The sequence below is a fragment of the Nycticebus coucang genome, chromosome 1 (assembly GCF_027406575.1).
Source record: "Nycticebus coucang isolate mNycCou1 chromosome 1, mNycCou1.pri, whole genome shotgun sequence".
Classification (NCBI taxonomy): Eukaryota; Metazoa; Chordata; class Mammalia; order Primates; family Lorisidae; genus Nycticebus; species Nycticebus coucang.
The window spans coordinates 174,253,100-174,258,616 of NC_069780.1; the positions used below are offsets into that span (position 1 = coordinate 174,253,100).

The 5,517-nt window shown below is 37.3% G+C and overlaps 1 pseudogene; it reads right to left on the reverse strand.

Moving 5' to 3' along the window:
- Window positions 1-3,865: 3,865 nt before the first annotated feature.
- Window positions 3,866-5,034, reverse strand: LOC128589807 (homeobox protein NANOG-like; annotated as a pseudogene).
- Window positions 5,035-5,517: the final 483 nt, after the last annotated feature.

Genomic DNA, 5,517 nt, shown 5'->3' on the forward strand with positions numbered 1-5,517 from the left:
ACTGAATTTCTAATCTGCTATCTATGCAAATGAGTTTAATTCTAAAAGAGCATTTAAATATATTTAACCATCTATGTTGTAATATATGATTTCTCAATGTATTCTAGTTAATTTTATGCATATTTAACATACATTTAGCTACTTTAGCTAAGAGACTATGGAGTTAGAGGACCCATAAATACTAATTGCAGCTATGACTCTGATATGTAGGATAAGTAGATTAGGAAAACAGTAATATTTAGTAAAAACTGTGCCAGTAAGTTTTATTGGTGTACTTCACATCATACTATGTAACATTTTTCTTTGTTTAAATCCAACATTCTATTACTATACCTTTCTTAATATTTTTTCCTCACACTCATGGTATTACCAATTTATTCAGATTATTTACTCCAGTTTCTATTTTATTTTCTTCATAAAGGCTGGGTTTCAAACTTAAATAGTCTAACATTTGTAATCTCCATAGCTGTCTTTTTTCATTCCTGTGTATTCCAAGACATTTCTCATTTACACAATGTTAGGTGTTGTGTCTTCATTAAAACTATTGCTTAAGAATTCTTCAGTTGACACCAAAACCTAATGCACCTTAAGTTTGTGAACCATGCTACCCATTTGGGGTATTTTTATTTATCATGCAGTTGTGTACAAAATCCGATGGACATTTGCATAACACTCAGGACATCAGCCTGTCCAGTAAAATAAATTATGAAAATAAATCCATTGTCAACATATCATAGTTCTTCCCACATTTACTATCTATGACTTTGAGAAAGTTTTTAAACCCTCTTTGCCACTATTTATGATTCTGACTGGAAAATAATTATAGTATCTACTTCATGTATTTGTAGTATAAGTTTATTGAGGAAACATACTATATATATAAATATATATATTGTAGTAAACAATCCTTTATGTAATTCTGGCATTTTATTACTATTATAATAATAATATTGCTATTATTGTTATAACTGATGACAATGACAACAAAGTATAAAGTTAATAAGGTATGGAAACAGCCGTGTTTCAACTCCTTAGAAATAAATACTTCTGGGCGGCCCCTGTGGCTCAGTCGGTAGGGCGCTGGCCCCATATACCGAGGGTGGCGGGTTCAAACCCAGCCCCTGCCAAACTGCAACCAAAAAATAGCCGGGCGTTGTGGCGGGCGCCTGTAGTCCCAGCTACTCGGGAGGCTGAGGCAAGAGAATTGCTTAAGCCCAGGAGTTGGAGGTTGCTGTGAGCTGTGTGATGCCATGGGACTCTACCCAGGGCCATAAAGTAAGACTCTGTCTCTACAAAAAAAAAAAAATAATAATAAAATAAATAAATAAATAAATAAATACTTCCAGACAAGACAGGGGGATTATAAAATATTTGATGAGCTAGTATACTAATGTGCCTTTAACAAGTGACCAGAAATGATACAGAAGAGATATCTAAATAAATCTATAGTACCTACTTGTAATCAAATGTGTTTAAAACATTAATATTTTGGCATTATTGTTGCAAACCTCACAGGACTAACCATAGTCTAACCATGATTAGACTAACCGTAGTCTAATCATTATATTACTTGGAATGTCACTTTCTGAAATAATTATTTTGTCTCTATAGCTTTCCTTAATTCCCACACAACTACTTTTTTCCCATTCTTAATACAGATGACCTTCCCTTATACCTTTGTGAAGAAAATATAACCTGTTTCAATATATTTAATTTACCTTTGCAAGGCCACATCTGAAATTTTGCCTACAGCCCTCTCATTCATTCTTCAGTCCTTTTATACTGGGAGGAATTTTATTTCTCTTGCCTCAGGTCAGTCTATTTTAGTCTGAATCCATAGCTATTGGCCATTCTAAGGATGTCTTTTGCTATGTCATTCGTTTATCTTGTTACGAGATTACCATTTTCACATCCAAATGGATTTTAACTCACATCTTAAAACAATATACCCTAACACTAAAAATGGCTTACATTTTCAAGGTTTTTAATGATTATCCACAAAGTTGCATTACTGGAACATACCTGACCAGTCCATATTGTATTGAATACAATTGTTTCACCTGCCCCACCAGTGTGCAACTCATTGTGTGCCCCTCCCCCTTCCAAAAGCATGGCTTTATTTCCTCAAGTAATCAACTCTAATCAGTCAATTAACCTTTTTGCCATTTCATGGGAATCTTCACTTTCCTAGATCGATAGCTGTTCTGTCTCTCCATTTTCCATTCTCACACCTTACTCAATTTGACCTCATTCTTGCAACATAATTATTCCTCTGTTTCTACAATAGTCTCCCGTGCTGCTGCTGCTTCTCAAGTTGATAGATTCCATTACTTCTAGTTGTCTAGTTGTCTTCTTTCAAAAGTCGGCTCCTGGAACAGCTCCAGACTTAGTCGTAAGATATTTTTTTTTACTGTATTCATCCTTGGAGAACTCGTTCTTTCTAAATGACCTTTTTTTTTTTTTTTTTACAGGAAAAATGGATTTTATTTATTTGTACTTAGACTGTGCAAACAGCTACTGATACACAATGCAGCCAAACAACACATCTTTCTACAAAACAGTAGAGAATGAACAAATCAAGGGTTGTAGTAAAACAGAGCAAAAGGGGGCAGAGGAAATCCATGAAGTGCATTCTAGCTAACAGTTCACCTGGACAGTTGAGGATTTTAATAAGGAAATCCTTCTATTCCTCAAAGTAAAAGTGGGCCTCTTTGCCCACTTCCCTGGCAGTGGAGGCCAATTCGGTGTCCATGGCAAACATTTCTTGCTCTTACTCTCTATAAATCTACCTTTCTCTTCCTCAATAAAATTTGTTTCATGCTTGCCCCCAAAAAGGAAAAGTAAACCTATCATTTGAACCTGAAATCCCACTACCAGCTTTCTACCCAAGACTTTTTACCCTAAGGAAGGACATTTGTACTCAAATGTTTATAGCAGCATAATTTACAAAGCAAAGATACAGAAATAAAACAATCCATGTGCCCTTCAACACATGGATTAATAAATTGTGGTGTATGTATACCATGGAATACTATTCAGCCATAAAAATAGATGGAGATTTTGTACCTTTTTCAACAACTTGGATGGATTTGGAGAACATTTTCCTAAGTATCACAAGAATGGAAAAACAATCCTCACATGTACTCAATACCAATTTGAAACAAGAAGATTAAGAATCACAGACCCACATAAGAGAAAATCTCAAATTCAAAAAGGGACGGAGAAAGGATTCAGTAGCTTCCTACCCAACAGGTACAACGCATGGGATATATGGCAAATTCCCAGAGTGTAGGACACATCTACAACTCTGCCTTTAACCTTTCATGTGTAAATGATATGACCTAATGGTTATATAATTTACCTTTTGGTTTTGTCCATCCCCGAAGCATTCAACTCTAACCACAGACAATTACAATTAATTGGAAATAAAAATAAAAAATATCCTTGCCTTTTAAGTATTCACTTGTGAGAAAAAAAAAAAAAAGACCTCCCAATCCCAGAAAGTGGAAATAATCCTTCACACATCTTTGTATTTTTTTACTTTCTAAAGCTATCCAAACTAGTTACTATAACTACTTTATCTACAACCAGAGACATCTTCTATCGTGTTGTCCATAGCAGCCAAGGTTATTGAAACCTCTGATTAGACTCCAGTCTTGCAATAGGTACACTGAGAGCCAGAGCAGAGGCAGAATAGTTTCTCCAAAATAAAAAAATAAAAAATTAGCCAGGCACCGGGGCTCAAGCATCCCTGTAATTCTAGCACTTTGGGAGTCTGAGGTGTATTGGTAGATTGCTTGAGCTTAGGAGTTTGAGAAAAGCCTGAGCAAAATCAAGACTCCATCTCTACTAAAAATAGAAAAACTCGCCAGGCATCGTGGTGATCGCTAGTAGTCCCAGCTACTTGGGAGGCTGAGGTAAAAGGACTGCTTGAGCCCAAGAGTTTGAGGTTGCTGTTAACTATAACACCATGGCACCCTAGCCAGGGTGACAGTAAAATTGTCTCAAAAAAAAAAAAAAAAAAAAAGACTGAAAATAAAATAGAAAAACCCTGAGAGGAAAGGATTTAGCCACTGCTCACACTAAGACTGAGTAATACACCCATCTTCACACATCCTCAGGCTGCATATTCATTGAGTAATTTAGGAATGAATCCATGGTTTGGGGGGAGCTAAAATACTTAGTGGTTTGATGAATTACATTATGACTTTCTCCAGCAGCTTCCAAGGCAATTTCCAAATCACTGGCAAGAAAATTTTGCTGGACCTGCAGGCAGGACTGTAAAGGCTCCTCCCCACAGTTAAAGAAGGGATTGCTCCAGGCCTGACTATTCCAGGCTTGGGTGCACCAGGTCTGACTGTTCCAGGAATGGTTACTCCAAGACTGGCTGCTCCAGGTTTGGTTACCCCAGTTAGGGTTGCTCCAGGTCTGGTTGCTCCACACTGGAAGGTTTCCGGATGTGTTCATCAGGCACGCCTGGTGATAGGAAGAGTAGAAGCTTGGGTATTCCAAGGGTGCTGAGGCCTTCTGAGCCTGAGTCATACTGTTGGTGTTCTTTAGCCAGTTGTTTTTCTGCCATCTCTTAGATTTCATTCGCTAGTTCTGGAACCAGGTTTTAACCTGTTTATAGCTGAGGTTGAGGATGTTGGAAAGTTCTTGCATCTGTTGGAGGCTGAGGTATTTCTGCCTCTGAAATCTGTCATTGAGTATACACAGCTGGGTGGTAGAGAACATGGTTCTGGTCTTCTGTTTCTTGACCTGGACCTTACCTTCCTTCTTCACTATACTCTTCTCTACAGAAGTGGGCTGTTTTACTTTGGGACTAGTGGAAGAGTCAGGGCTGTCCTGAGCCAGCAGATCCATAGAAGTAGGAAGAGGAGAGGCAGTCTCTGTGAAGGGCATCTCTGTAGAAGACATTTGCAAGGATGGATAATTTTCTTCAGGCCCACAAATCACAGGCATTGAAGAAGAATCCCTAGAATCAGATGCTTCAGGGCAAGGCAGCCTTTGGGGACACGCAGGATCCACACTCATATTATTAAGAAGGGAAAAAATTCAAGAGCTGAACTGTAAAAAGGAAAAAAAAAAAAAAGGCTAACACTTAAAATACCTAAATAGAATCTACAGAAAAAGATCCAAGGGCCTGGAGGAAGAGCGTCCTCTCCACAACAGCAGAAGGCAACCAGCTCAATCCAGCAAAAATCCTAAATGACCTTTAATTTGCTTTTTGCAGAATACAATTTTTGAGTTCCAGATTATTCAAAACTCAAAATGACTCTTTAATATTTCAATTGAATGTCTGTTAACTATCTCAATGGAATATACTTCATATGAAATTCTCCTTATTTCCTCCCCAAACTCAGTCATACCTCCTTTGTTTTCAGTTTCAATTTCATGATATGGCAAGATCTTCTAGCAACTAACACACACAAGAAGAAGAACAAAAAGGAGATAATTTTCATATCTTTCCTTCTTCCTTTTTGTTGTTACAATATGAACCTCAGTGGAAATCTACTC